Source organism: Saimiri boliviensis, assembly GCF_048565385.1.
Source record: "Saimiri boliviensis isolate mSaiBol1 chromosome 19 unlocalized genomic scaffold, mSaiBol1.pri SUPER_19_unloc_1, whole genome shotgun sequence".
Lineage (NCBI taxonomy): Eukaryota > Metazoa > Chordata > Mammalia > Primates > Cebidae > Saimiri > Saimiri boliviensis.
The window spans coordinates 667981-683249 of NW_027412502.1; the positions used below are offsets into that span (position 1 = coordinate 667981).

The 15269-nt window shown below is 45.8% G+C and overlaps 1 non-coding gene across 1 annotated transcript; it reads right to left on the reverse strand.

Moving 5' to 3' along the window:
• Positions 1-14895: 14895 nt before the first annotated feature.
• Positions 14896-15003, reverse strand: LOC141583237 (U6 spliceosomal RNA). The gene has a single exon (XR_012515929.1). It is a non-coding gene; the product is annotated as a U6 spliceosomal RNA (small nuclear RNA).
• Positions 15004-15269: the final 266 nt, after the last annotated feature.

Below are 15269 nucleotides of genomic sequence, written 5' to 3' on the forward strand. Positions count from 1 at the left end.
TCTGCCGGGTTTTGGTATCAGGATGATGTTTGTCTCGTAAAATGATTTGGGAAGGATTCCCTCTTTTTGGATTGTCTGGAATAGTTTCAGAAGGAATGGTATCAGCTCCTCCTTGTATGTCTGGTAGAATTCAGCTGTGAACCCATCTGGACCTGGGCTTTTTTTTGGGTGGTAGGCTCTTTATTGCTGCCTCGACTTCAGACCATGTTATTGGTCTATTCAGGGTTTCGGCTTCTTCCAGGTTTAGGCTTGGGAGGTTGCAGGTGTCCAGGAATTTATCCATTTCTTCCAGGTTTACTAGTTTATGTTCATAGAGTTGTTTGTAATAATCTCTGATGATGGTTTGGATTTCTGTGGAATCTGTGGTGATATCCCCTTTATCGTTTTTTATTGCATCAATTTGGTTATTCTCTCTTTTCTTTTTTATTAATCTGGCTAGTGGTCTGTCTATTTTGTTGATCTTTTCAAAAAACCAGCTCCTGGATTTATTGATTTTTTGAAGAGTTTTTTGTGTCTCTATTTCCTTCAGTTCTGCTCTGATCTTAGTTATTTCCTGTCTTCTGCTAGGTTTTGAGTTTTTTTGATCTTGCTCCTCTAGCTCTTTCAATTTTGATGACAGGGTGTCAATTTTCGATCTCTCCTTTCTTCTCATGTGGGCACTCATTGCTATATATTTTCCTCTAGAGACTGCTTTAAATGTGTCCCAGAGATTCTGGTATGTTGTGTCTTCGTTCTCATTGGTTTCGAAGAACATCTTTATTTCTGCCTTCATTTCATTGTTTATCCAGTCAACATTCAAGAGCAAGTTGTTCAGTTTCCATGAAGCTGTGCGGTTCTGAGTTAGTTCCTGCATTCTGAGTTCTAACTCGATTGCACTGTGGTCTGAGAGACTGTTTGTTATGATTTCTGTTCTTTTGCATTTGCTGAGGAGTGATTTATTGCCAATTATGTGGTCAATTTTAGAGTAGGTGTGATGTGGTGCTGAGAAGAATGTATATTCTGTGGATTTGGGGTGGAGAGTTCTGTAAATGTCTATTAGGTTTGCTCGTTCCAGGTCTGTGTTCAGGTCCTGGATATCCTTGTTGATTTTCTGTCCGGTTGATCTGTCTAATATTGACAATGGAGTGTTAAAGTCTCCCACTATTATTGTGTGGGAGTCTAAGTCTCTTTGTAAGTCATTAAGAACTTGCCTTATGTATCTGGGTGCTCCTGTATTGGGTGCATATATATTTAGGATCATTAGCTCTTCTTGTTGCAGTGATCCTTTTACCATTATGTAATGTCCTTCTTTGTCTCTTTTGATCTTTGTTGCTTTAAAGTCTATTTTATCAGAGATGAGAATTGCAACTCCTGCCTTTTTTTGCTCTCCATTTGCTTGGTAGATCTTCCTCCATCCCTTTATTTTGAGCCTTTGTGTATCCTTGCATGTAAGATGGGTTTCCTGGATACAGCACACTGATGGGTTTTGGCTTTTTATCCAATTTGCCAGTCTGTGTCTTTTGATTTGGGCATTTAGTCCATTGACATTTAGGGATAGTATTGTTATGTGTGAATTTGATGCTGTCATTTTGATGCTACCTGGCTGTTTTGTTGGTTAGTTGATCCAGATTCTTGATTGTGTTGCTGCTTTTTTACCATTTGGTGTGTTTTTGGAGTGGCTGGTACTGGTTGTTCCTTTATATGTGTAGAGCCTCTTTCAGGAGTTCTTGTAGAGCAGGTTTCGTGGTGATGAAATCTCTGAGTGCTTGCTTGTTCACAAAGGATTTTATTTTTCCTTCACTTATGAAGCTGAGTTTGGCTGGATAGGAGATTCTGGGTTGAAAGTTCTTTTCTTTAAGGATGTTGAATATTGGCCCCCAGTCTCTTCTGGCTTGTAGGGTTTCTGCTGAGAGATCTGCTGTGAGTCTAATGGGCTTCCCTTTGTGGGTAACCCGACCTTTCTCTCTGGCTGCCCTTAGAATTTTCTCTTTCATTTCAACCCTGGTGAATCTGACGATTATGTGCCTTGGGGTTGCTCTTCTTGAGGAATATCTCTGTGGTGTTCTCTGTATTTCCTGGATTTGAATATTGGTCTGCCTTGCTAGGTTGGGGAAGTTTTCCTGGATAATATCCTGAAGAGTATTTTCCAGCTTGGATTCATTCTCTTCATCACATTCAGGTACACCTATCAGACGTAGATTAGGTCTTTTCACATAGTCCCACATTTCTTGAAGATTTTGTTCATTCCTTTTTGCGGTTTTTTCTCTGTTCTTGCCTTCTCTTTTTATTTCATTGAGTTAGTCTTCGACCTCTGATATCCTTTCTTCTGCTTGGTCAATTCGGCTGTTGAAGCTTGTGCATGCTTCACGAAGTTCTCGTGTTGCGTTTTTCAGCTCCATCAATTCACTTATTCTCCTCTCTATGCTGTCCATTCTCGTCAGCAGTTCGTCCAATCTTTTTTCAAGGTTCCTATTTTCTTTGCGATGGGTTAGAACATGTTCTTTTAGCTCATTGTAGTTTCTTACTACCCATCTTCTGAAGTCTGATTCTGTCATTTCATCACACTCCTTCTCCATCCGGTCTGGTTCCCTTGCTGGTGAGGAGTTGTGATCACTTTTAGGAGGAGAGGTGTTCTGGTTTCGGGAGTTTTCATCCTTTTTACGCTGGTTTCTACCCATTTTTGTGGGTTTATCCACCTGTTGTCTGTCTCTGTCCCAGGGAGTTGGAGCTTTATGAGTTTCCGTTGCACTACTGCCTTTTTTGATTTTTTTTTTTTTTCAGGTCGGACCCGCCCAGCTAGCAGCATGCCTAGCCTCTGCCTGCCCGCAGGGGCTTTGCTGAGCTGCTGTGGGCTCCGCCCAGCTGCCCTGAGCTCTTCCCTGTAGTCCTTTTTATATGGGCGTAGTTAGAACTGTCTGGGCAATGGTGGCCCCGCCTCTGTTATGGCGGACTCTCTCTGATGTGGCAGGTTGCCTCGGCAACGGCGGGTTGCCTCGGCAACGGCAGCCTGCCTCCCTAGTGGTGGAGAGTCTCAGTAATGGCGGAAGCCCCTCCCCCACGGAGCCGGGTCGCGCCCAGCCCACCAAATATTCTTTCAAAGGCTTCTGCTTCTTTAAAGTTGCCATTTTCCATACAAACAGCGATAGCCTGAATTTCGATTAAATTCTCTTATTTCTTCGTGAAGTTTGTCCTGTTCCTTTTCCACTGAACCCCAGATCATCAGGGCTGTTCCAAGGGTGTCATTCGTTCATCATTTTCAAACTGTGCATCCAGGTTTTTTCCTGCTGCAATTCGTATCAAAAACTGACCTATGTGCGCAGTTCTCAATGGATAAGCGGTTGGACTGGGTGGTCCGTGAAGAACAGCCTCGGTGCTGCCGTGGGCGAGAGTCCTCGGAGCGGCTGAGAAAACAGAGCATCCAGCCGGCAGCCACGGCCTTGGCCTCGGCCACAAAGCCGGGTCCTTCCCCTGGGCGCCCCCAGCCGCGCCTGGCACCGAGCGGCCCCTCTCCGTGGTGCCCCGTTTCTGCGCGGCAGCTCCCCCACCCGCACGGCCGCGGGCCGCGCTCGGATTCTGCGGAGCAGCGGAGGGAGGAGCGGGGGTGAGTCAGGCAGAGACCCGGAGCCGCGCTGGGCATCTGCGGGGTGAAGCGGCCTCTGGCAGCCGGGGACCCCACCCGCGGGAGGAGCGGGAAGCTCTGGAGCCGCCCCTGAGGTTTCTGTCTCCTCATCCCCTCTCCAGCCCTCCGGGCCCACCCTCCAGAAACCCGGAAAGAAGAAACGTTTTCTTCTGCTCCTTCTTCCTTTTCAGCGCTCCTGCTTCCTGTGACAGCAGTGACACGTGCGCAACTTCTTCCCGGGAAGGGCGCCCGAGGCGTGATCACGCGCTCATTTCTGGCAGAGGAACTGGGGTATGGGGAGGGCGGAGAACATGGTGAAAAGTCCCTCTCGTGGGCAAGGCCCTCTCCAGTGACCGCCCAGTTTACCCAGGTGTGGCTGTGCGGTGGGGCCAGACCGAGGCCCGCCCAGGCATCATGGTTTATCCAGCACCCCAGGTGTCCATACTTCAGAGCCTCTGCACAGCCACTCCCCTGCCTGAAACTCATCTCCAGGGCTCCCTTCCCCGCCCCCCGCCCCACGTTCTCCTCATGCCCACCGGAGCCTGTCTCTGCACTGCCCACTTGGCATCTCCCATCCCCCTCACCCCACCCTGCTTTGTTTTTGTTCGCAACCCTTTTACTAACATTTAAGAATTCTTTACTTATTTGTTTTGAGAGACAGGGTTGTGCTGTTACCCAGGCCGGAATGCGGTGGTGCAATCTTGGCTCACCATAGCCTCAAACTCCTGGGCTCAAGTGATCCTCCCACCTCAGCCTCCCAAGTAGCTGGGACTACAGGTGTGTGCCATCACACTCGGCTAGTTTCGTATTTACTTTTGGTACAAACGGAGTCTTGATATGTTTCCCAAACTGTTCTCAAACTTCTGGCCTCAAGTGGTCCTCCCGCTTCAGCCTCCCAAAGTGCTGGGATTACATACATTTGTGCCCAGCTATGAATGTATTTATTTTAATTGCTTATACTCTTTCTGTCCTCTAGCATACATGCTTTATGAGGACAAGGACAGTGATTTTGATTGTTCACAGCTGCCTCGAACAGTGACTGTTACTTTAAATATACTTGTTGAGTGAATAAATGAATGAATGAATGCACACATAGACTCATACACCATTGCACACAGACAAAAAGATGTCACACATATTGACACACATTCTTACTCAGACACTCTCGACACAATGACACGTCCACACACAACTGACATTCTCATGCACATGCTCTTGAATGCTTTGAAAGGCCTGATATATTTTTTTTTCTTCTCTCTCTCACTCTTTTTTTTTTTTTTTTTGAAACATGGTCTTGCTGTGTCACTGAGGCTAAATTGCAGTGGTATGATCACAGTTCACTGTAACCTTGAACTCCCAGGCTGAAGCAATCCCCCCACTCAGCTTCCCAAGTAGCCAGAACCACAGGCACCTGCCACCAGGCTCATTAATTTTTTAGTGTATTGTAGAGATGGGGTCTCGCCATGTTGCCCAGGCTGCTTTCAAATACCTGGCCTAAAGTGGTCCTCCCAGCTCAGCCTCTAAAAGCTCTGGGATTGGATATGAGTCACCTCAGCCAGTCTTGAAGTTTAATTTTCATTCAACATGACGTTGTGAACATTTCTCATGTGATTATGTAGTATTAGCTTTAACTTTTTTCTCCAAGTTATTTAAAAAATTTCAGAGTGTGGGGAGCGGCACAGGCCAAATCCTGGGGCCAAGAGAGCCCAGGTGCCGCTTGTGGGAAGCTGTGAGCACAGGCCAAATCCTGGGGCCAAGAGAGTCCAGGTGCCGCTTGTGGAAGGCTCAAGTCCTGATGATTCAGGTCCAGCCCGTGGACGGCACGAGGCGTCACGGGGCTGGTAGCGGCACGAGGCACACCAGGCCGGAATTTTCCAACTGCAAGCTTCCTTTGCCCCGCCTCCCTGCCTGGCCTATTTAAGCTGTGAGCTCAGCAACAATAAACGAGACTTGATCAGACTCCTGTCTTGTCTCCATTTCTCGCGTCTCCTGCCCATCCATCCCCACTCCCTCCCTTCGGGCCCCTGTTGTCGTCCTGCAGGTCGGGACAGTTTGGCGCCCGAACAGGGACCCGAAGTACGAGGGACACAGTGAGGGACGTCGTCGAAGCCGGCCGGATTGAAGGAAGAAATCCAGAAGAGGAGTCACCACGGGAACCTGCTGCAGCCTTGCTCTCTGGTAGTAAGTGGACGACGATATTATGGGTCAGGAAATTAGTAAGCATGAGTTATTTGTAGAAGAATTAAGCATAGCATTAAAGGCGCGAGGAGTAAAGGTGAAAGTAAACCGGTTAATTAAATATTTTGATTATATTAAGGACGTTTGTCCCTGGTTCCCTCAGGAAGGAACCATAGATCAAAAATGTTGGAAAAGAGTAGGGGAAGTCCTAAAAAATTATTATGATGCTTTTGGGCTTCAAAAGGTCCCTGTAATTGCTTTTTCATACTGGAATCTGATAAATGAGGTCATTGCCCGAAAACATGACGATCCAGTCATTGCTGATCTCATAACCCAGGGGGAAACTTGCCTGAGAGACTCATGTAAAAATTTGTCCGATAAAAGTCCCCCCTTTAAAGAAAATTCGTTAGTTTTGGAGAAACCAGAACCCAAAGAGGGCAAGGAGAAAAAGTCAGGGGAAGCTGACTTAATGTCATTTAATAGCAACTCTGGTAAAGAGGAACAGAAACCTGCGGAGAGCGGTGGGTCTGTGTGCTCCTTAGAGGAATTTGCTGAACGTGTAGCCGCAGGCCTTAAACAAAAATTAGCTAACCCAAAATATCGAAAGAGGATTGTATGGCTAGCCAGCAGAGCCAATAATTCAGAGGACGAAGGCATTGATGAGGGTATTGATTGGAACGATCTTGAGGGTGAAGCGGCTTGATACCAAAATTCTGATTTGCCGCCTGCCTCACTTCGGCCACCTCCGTATGTGCCTCAGCCTTCAGCTCCATCTATGGCTTTCCCCGCCATTGATCCTCAAAAAGAAACTCAATCTAAAATAGAATATCTTAAAACTCAAATAAAGCTTGAAACTGAACATCAGGAACTTATTAAGCAATTAGAAAAAATCAAACTAGGAAAGGTAAAAGGGGACGCTTGCTTGCCCGTTGCCCCTCCACCTTGTACTGGAGCCATACCTAGGCAGCACCCTGTAACCATGGCACCCTCCGGTACTGACCCTTTCATGTCCACTGCTTTTCCGGTCACTGAAACCATGGACCAACAAAATAACGCCTGGCGGCATCATAATGGGTTTGATTTTAAGGTCATAAAAGAGTTAAAAACAGCGGTGGCACAATATGGTGCAACTGCCCCCTATACTACTGCCATTATAGAGTCTGTGGCCGAAAATTGGCTGACCCCCGGGGACTGGCAGACGTTAGCACGAGCCACACTCTCCGGTGGGGATTATTTATTATGGAAGTCAGAATACCATGAGTGTTGCAAAGAGACTGCTTGCCGCAATGCCCAAGCTAATAATAATTGGACTTTTGATATGCTAGCCGGCGAAGGCAATTTTGCCTCCAGTGACATGCAAATGCAATATGATGCTGGCCTGTATGCCCAGATACAGGCCGCGGGTATGAAGGCTTGGCGAAAGCTCCCCGCAAAAGGGGATGCCAGTTCCTCTCTAACTACCATAAAACAAGGCCCCAATGAACTTTTCTCTGAGTTCGTTCATCTCCTTCTTATGGCAGCGGGCAGAATTTTCGGCAGTGCTGAAACTGGAACTGACTTTGTTAAACAACTTGCATTTGAAAATGCTAATGCTGCTTGCCAAGCCGCCATACTTCCGAAAAGGACAGACCTTTCCGGCTACATCCACCTTTGTTCTGATATAGGCGCTGCCTATCAGCAGGGCTTAGCAATGGCTGCCGCTTTACAAGGCTATACAGTCAAACAATATTTAACTCATCAAACAAAAGGAAATGTTTTCAGTGCGGAAATGTGGGACACTTTGCCAGGGATTGCAGGGCAGCGAGAAACCTTCCCCCTAAGGCTCCTGGCCTTTGCCCTCGATATAAACGTGGCAATCACTGGGCAAACGAATGCAAATAAAAAAGGGACGCCCAGGGACAACCGCTTCTTTCATGGTCGGGAAACGGGCACAGGGGCCAGCCCCAGGCCCCGAACCAGAAACAAATTTTTGGGGCAGTCAGTTTTTTCCCCGCAAGGTCATCAAACTCCCAGCAACAGTCCGTTTCTACCCTTTACAGAGCCACGAAAGGAAGCGCAGGACTGGACCTGTTCCTCCACCCACACAGTATTAACACCTGAAATGGGGTCCAGGCTTTGCCTACTGGTATTTTTGGACCACTGCCAGATGGCACATGTGGAATTGTTCTGGGACGTAATAGCCTAGCCATGCAGGGCTTGCAGGTTCTTCCTGGATTAATAGATAGTGACTATTCTGGGGAAATTAAGGTTATGGTTACTTCTCCTAAGGTCATTAGTACCATTTCCCCTGGACAAAGGTTCGCTCAGTTGTTATTACTACCTATGGTAAAAACCAATAATCCTGCAAAAAAACGCCAGCGAGGGGATGCAGGCTTTGGCTCCTCAGATGTTTACTGGGCTCATTCTATATCTCATAATAAGCCTATGATGACCTTGTGGCTAGATGAAAAACGATTCGAGGGACTTGTAGATACTGGAGCAGATGTTACCATTATATGCAAATCTCAGTGGCCTCCCAGTTGGCCCAGTACCCCCACACTTACCAGCCTTACCGGCATTGGGCAGTCTAAAAATCCAGAGAAGAGCTCTAAATTATTAGTCTGGAGGGATGAACAAGGCCACACAGGAAACATTCAGCCTTATATTCTGGAGGCCCTTCCCTTTAACCTCTGGGGCAGAGATCTTCTCACCCAGTTGGGGATTGTAATTGGTAGCCCTAAAGACATTGTCACTGCTCAAATGCTTAACAAAGGGTATGTCCCAGGCACTGGGCTTGGAAAAAATAACAATGGGCTCTTACAGCCTTTACAGCCTAGTGGAAAAGCCGATCGTACTGGCCTAGGGTATTTTCCCTAGGGGCCTCGGTCTTTCCTGTAGCCCACGCTGAAAAAATCACGTGGCTGTCGGATCAGCCCGTGTGGGTTGACCAATGGCCCCTCTCAAAGGAAAAACTAGCTGCTGCACAGCAGTTGGTACAGGAGCAGCTGCTGGCTGGACATATTGAGCCTAGTAATTCTCCCTGGAATACGCCAATTTTTGTCATAAAAAAGAAGTCAGGAAAGTGGCGGTTGCTACAAGATTTAAGGGAAGTAAATAAATCCATGGTCCCTATGGGAGCTTTACAACCCGGCCTCCCTTCCCCTGTAGCCATACCTCTGGGATTCTACAAAGTTATTGTTGACTTAAAAGACTGTTTCTTTAGTATTCCTCTCCATCCAGAGGATTGCAAGCGTTTCGTTTTCAGCCTTCCCGCAATTAACTTTAAAGAGCCTATGAAGAGATATCAATGGAAAGTTTTGCCTCAGGGCATGGCCAACAGTCCCACTTATGCCAGTCATATGTGGCCATTGCCATTGCTAAAGTTAGAAAAGATTGGAAGGATGTATACATCATCCATTATATGGATGACATACTTTTAGCAGCAGCAAAAGAGGAAGTGGTCTTGTCTTGTTTCAAAAGTCTACAAACTGCCCTTACTGCTAGTGGATTAGTCATAGCCCCAGAGAAGGTGCAACTTACTGATCCCTACACTTACCTAGGATTTCAGTTAAGTGGAAGTCGCCTATCGACTCAAAAGGTGCAACTCAGGCTAGACTGTTTAAAAACCCTCAATGATTTTCAAAAATTATTAGGAGACATAAACTGGCTGTTACCTTATCTAAAATTATGCAAAGCTGATCTCAAGCCCCTATACGATATATTGGTAGGGGATCCTAGTCCTACTTCTTTAAGACAACTCACCCCTGAACCAAAATCAGCTATCAATTTAGTTAACCAAGCTATCAATAACCAAACCATCACCTTTTTCGATATTGACAAACCACTCCAATTTATTATATGTCATACCTCATTATCTCCCACAGCTGTGTTCTGGCAAACTGCTCCACTTATGTGGATCCATCTTAATATGCCCACTAAAGTCATTGAACCTTACTACCTTATGGTAGCCAGTCTAATTACCAAAGGAAGAACCCTAGGAAAGGAATATTTCGGACAGGAACCTAACAACATTGTCCAACCTTATACCAAACAGCAGATCCATTGGCTCATGCAAAATACTGAAGCATGGCCCATTGCGCTTGCCTCTTATACTGGCAACCTCGATAATCATTATCCTCCCAATAAGCTTCTAGATTTTGTTAACAGACATGATTTCGTTTTTCCTAAAAATACCAGACTTCATCCTCTTCCAAATGGAATTACCATTTTCACTGACGGGTCATCCACAGGGCTTGCAGCCTTTGTTACCCCAAACCAAACTATCAGCTTTCAATCCCAATCTTCATCTGCCCAATTAGCAGAGCTACATGCAGTTATAGCTGCATTTTCCATGTTTCCCAATGATCCTCTCAATATCTATACAGACAGCGCATACATTGCTACCTCTGTCCCAAAGTCAGAAACAGCCCCATTCATAAAACACACCTCAACTGCTGCAAAACTATTTTCTCAACTACAAAAGCTATTAATTTCCAGAACACAACCTTTCTACATTGGACATTTACGTGCTCATTCAGGCTTACCTGGTCCATTGGCCTCTGGAAACGCCAAGGCAGACCTAGCCACCCGTGTTTTGTTAGTTCAACTTCCTAACACCCCTCTAGCTCAAGCACAACATTTGCACAACTTGCATCATCTTAATGCTCAATCCTTAAGACTACTCCATCACATAACTAGAGAACAAGCCCGACAAATAGTAAAGTCCTGCACACAATGTGCACCTCACTTACCGGTCCCACATCTTGGAGTTAACCCTCGAGGCCTCCTACCTAACGCCCTTTGGCAAATGGATGTCACCCACATCCCAGAATTTGGAAATCTTAAATACGTTCATGTTTGCATTGATACTTGTAGTGGATATATCTTTGCCACTTTACAAACCGGAGAAGCCACAAAACATGTTATTGCTCATCTTTTAACTGCCTTTGCATCCCTGGGGTGTCCACGTAAAATCAAAACTGACAACGGGCCTGGTTATGTCAGTACAGCCTTCACTCAATTCTGTACTCAGCTAAACATCCAACATGTTACAGGCATCCCGTACAACCCCCAGGGACAAGGCATAGTAGAAAGAGCTCATCTCACCATAAAAACCACTCTAAATAAAATAAAAAAGGGGGAATGGTACCCCCATAAGGGATCACCAAAAAACCTTTTATCACACTCTTTGTTTATTTTAAATTTTTTAACACTGGATCAAGAAGGACACTCCGCTGCTGATCGACACTGGCATTTTGAATCCAAAAGCCATTATGCATCGGTAATATGGAAAGATCCCATGACGGGCGCATGGCATGGCCCGGACCCGGTCCTGATTTGGGGTCGAGGATCGGTGTGCATTTATGCCAAGGAAGCCGATTCGGCCAGGTGGCTTCCCGAGAGACTTGTAAAGCAAGTAAGTATCAAAAAATCCGAAAAACCAACTCCACCCAGGGACGACATCGAGCCCTGAGGGTTTTCTATCTTTTCCCTTTTTGGGAGTCAACAACATGGTATTATTTGTTCTGATTGCTTTCCCTCTTTGTCTTATTGTCTAAACGGTCTTGTTATACTCAGCAAACTCAGGAGCTTCTCAGGATCACAAATTGAAGCCATGAAGATGCAGCCCATTCAGGTCCATTACCACAAGCAGGAGATGGTAGACCTAGAGATGGAGCTTGATACCTTTCCTCTCAGTTCACCCGGCGAGCTGAACTGGTTAGCCAATGACGGGCAACTGAGGAGCATGAGTAAGGACACTCCGCCTAAGATAAGGAGGAAAACGTTTTTCCCTCCCCATGATGAATAAGGAGTCAATGTTCTCTCATGTGGGGTCCTCTGACCTAAGACAGGCACGGTTCCCGCGGGCATAACTACCACTCAGCCTATTTCTAAATAAAAAGGGGGACCTGTGGGGAGCGGCACAGGCCAAATCCTGGGGCCAAGAGAGCCCAGGTGCCGCTTGTGGGAAGCTGTGAGCACAGGCCAAATCCTGGGGCCAAGAGAGCCCAGGTGCCGCTTGTGGAAGGCTCAAGTCCTGATGATTCAGGTCCAGCCCGTGGACGGCACGAGGCGTCACGGGGCTGGTAGCGGTACGAGGCACACCAGGCCGGAATTTTCCAACTGCAAGCTTCCTTTGCCCCGCCTCCCTGCCTGGCCTATTTAAGCTGTGAGCTCAGCAACAATAAACGAGACTTGATCAGACTCCTGTCTTGTCTCCATTTCTCGCGTCTCCTGCCCATCCATCCCCACTCCCTCCCTTCGGGCCCCTGTTGTCGTCCTGCAGGTCAGGACATCAGAGTCCAAAAGTTGGAAAGAATACAATTGTCACCATAGATCTAATTATTTCCTTTGTGTATGTAATAAATTATATGTCCACGATTTTTGCTGAAACATTAGGCAATCACTTGCCAACATCATGACCTTCATTTCTAAATACTTTGGTGGTCATCTCTTAAAAAATAACATGTTTCCGACAACAGTATTATTATTACACTGAAGAGAGTTACTACAATTCCCTAATATTACAGAATTTCAAAGTGATGTGAAATTGCCTTAACCATTTCCCGCGCGTCTTTCTAGTGGAGGTGAGCAGCGCTTGGGAGCTCCAGCCCTCTCCGAGTTTCTGTTCTCCCTGCAACTTGTCTCTCCAGCCCCTTGAGACCAACATTCAGGGAAACTGAAAAGTAGGAAAATTTTCTTCTATTCTCCATTGCTCAGTTGTATTTTTTTTTTTTTAGGGTCCCATTTACTTAGTTTTCTTTTATTTGGGAAAAACACCTCCACGTCCACAAAATATTCCCAGGTGTGGAGATATATATTGGCATTATGAAATCTGAGCACAGCTCCCCTGGGCCTTGGTCCCCTCAGCAGGGCAGAAGAGGGCTCCTGTGCTGGGATCCACGGGGGACCCAGAAGTGGCACCCCCTGAAGAAGGCATCAGGGTAGACCTGAGACCTAGAATGAGCTCACTTCCTTTCCTTGGGGTCAAGAATCAATCCTCTAAGAAGCCCGCTGTGTCAGGAACTGCAAACTGTCATCAGGTGGTCAAGAAAGGTCCACACAGCACGGAGACCCAACCACTCCACCATCCTCACTTCCATGGACAGAGCCCAGGTGAGAGCCACCCCTTCTCCTCCTCCCCTGTCTCCCACAGCCTCAGCACCATCGTCTTCCTCAAGCCCACCACGACTGAGCTTATCATGCCCTCTCCCTGTTTGTGTCAGTCACGCTGGGTCCCCCACATACTCTGCACTTGAATCCACGAGGCTCTGCACACTCCTCTTCTGTCCACATCATCCTCCCTCCCCAACTCCACAAATCTTCCCACTGCACCCCCTGGAATTCTCAGTCCATGATCAGCAAAACCTCCACATTCTCTCTCAGGGTGTCCCTGCACCTCGCAGCTCCAGCAGAAACCTGGGTTTCCTGGAGGACACAGAACCTTGTGTCCTCCTTGAAAATTTGAAGTTTAAAACTATGGACTGCTTCACGAACTTGCATGTCACCCTTGTGTAGGGACCATGTCCTTGTGTGTTCCTTGAAAATTCTGGACATTAGACATTGTCAGATGGATAGATTGCAAAACCTTTCTCTCACTTTGTAGCTTGTCTGTTCACTCCGATAATAGTTTCTTTTGCTGTGCAGGAGCACTTTTATTTAATTAGATCTCATTTGCTAATTTTGGCTTTTGTTGCAATTGCTTTTGACATTTCCTTCATGAAATTGTTGACTTTTCCTATGTCCTGAATGCCATTGCCTAGATTTTCTTCTAGAGTTTTTATAGTTTTGTGTTTTACAATTATGTCTTTAATCCATCGTAGTTAATTTTTGTCTAAGGTGTAAGGGAGGGGTCCAGTTCCAATTTTTTGCATATGGCTAGCCAGTTCTCCCAGCACCATTTGTTAAATAAGAAATCTTTTCCCGGTTGCTTGTTTTGGTAAGTTGGTCAAAGATCACATAGTTGTAGATGTGTGGTCTTATTTCTGAGTTCTCTGTTCTGTTCCATTTGTCCATGTGTCTGTTTTTGTACCATTACCCTGCTGTTTTGGTTACTGGCCTTGTAGCACAATGTGAAGTCAAGTAGCATGATGCCTCCAGCTTTGTTCTCTTTGCTTAGGATCATCTTGGCTATACAAGCTCTCTTTTTAGTTCCATATGAATTTTAAAGTAGTTTCTTCTAATCCTGTGAGAGATGTCAGTTTCATGAAAACAGCATTGAATCTATAAATTACTTTGGGCAGTGTGGCCATTTTCACGATATTGATTCCTCCTATCCATGAGCATGGAGTGTTTTTCCATCTGTTCGTGTCCTCTCCCATTTCCTCGAGCAGCGATTTGTCATTCTCCTTGAAGAGTTCCTTCAATTCCCTTGTTAGCTGTATTCCCAGGCATCTTATTCTGTCTGTCTGTTTGTTTTGACATGGCGTTTTGCTCTTGTTCCGCAAGCTGGAGTGCAATGGCACCATCTCAGCTCACTGCAACCTCCCAGGTTCAATCGATTAACCTGCCTCAGCCTCCTGAGTACCCAGGATTACAGGTGCATGCCACCATGCCCAGCTAATTTTTGCATTTTTAGGAGAAACTGGATTTCACCAAGTTAGCCAAGCTGGTCTCAAATGAGATCTCAGGTGATCTGCCGGCTTCAGCATCCCAAAGTGCTGGAATTACCAGCATGAGCCACCACACCCGGCCCTCTTATTCTGTTTGCAGCAATTGTGAATAGGAGTTTATTTATTATTTGACTCACCACTTTTATATTGTTGTTGTATATAAATGCTTGTGACTTTTGCACATTGATTTTTGTATCCTGAGACTTTACTGAAGTTGCTTATCAGCTTAAGAAGCCTTTCTGCTGAGACAATCAGGATTTCTAGATACAAAATCATGTCATTTGCAAAGACAATTTGACTTCCTCTCTTTTTATCTGAATATCCTTCCTTTCTCTGACCTGATTGCTCCTGCCAGAACTTCCAACACCATGTTGAAGAGGAGCAGTGAGAGAGGCCATCCTTGTCTTATGTTAAAGGGAAATGCTTCCAGCTTTTGCCCATTCAGTATGATATCGGTTGTGGGTTTGTCATAGGTGGCTACTATTATTTTGAGGTATGTTCCTTCAATACCTAGTTTGTTGAGAGTTTAAAAATACGGACTGCTTCACGAACTTTCATGTCACCCTTGTGTAGGGACCATGCTGATCTTCTGTGTATCATTCCAGTTTTATTCTGCATGCTGCCAACGTGAAAAATGATCACAAGCTCTTAAAAGTGGAGATAACTGAAGAAATGTAGGTGAGAGGGAGTGTTGGATTTCATCTGCATCTGGTGAAATGGGACCGTCTCTGTCTTTTATTCTTTAATGAAGTGGTAAAATGCATTGCAGATAAGTTAAAGTATTCTTGTATTCCTGGAATACATAACCTGGGCAGGATTTTTAAATTGTTTATAGCTCATTGGTGGACACCGTCTACTGCTGTTTTTCTCAGTATCTTTATGTCTAACTGCTTAGAAGTGCC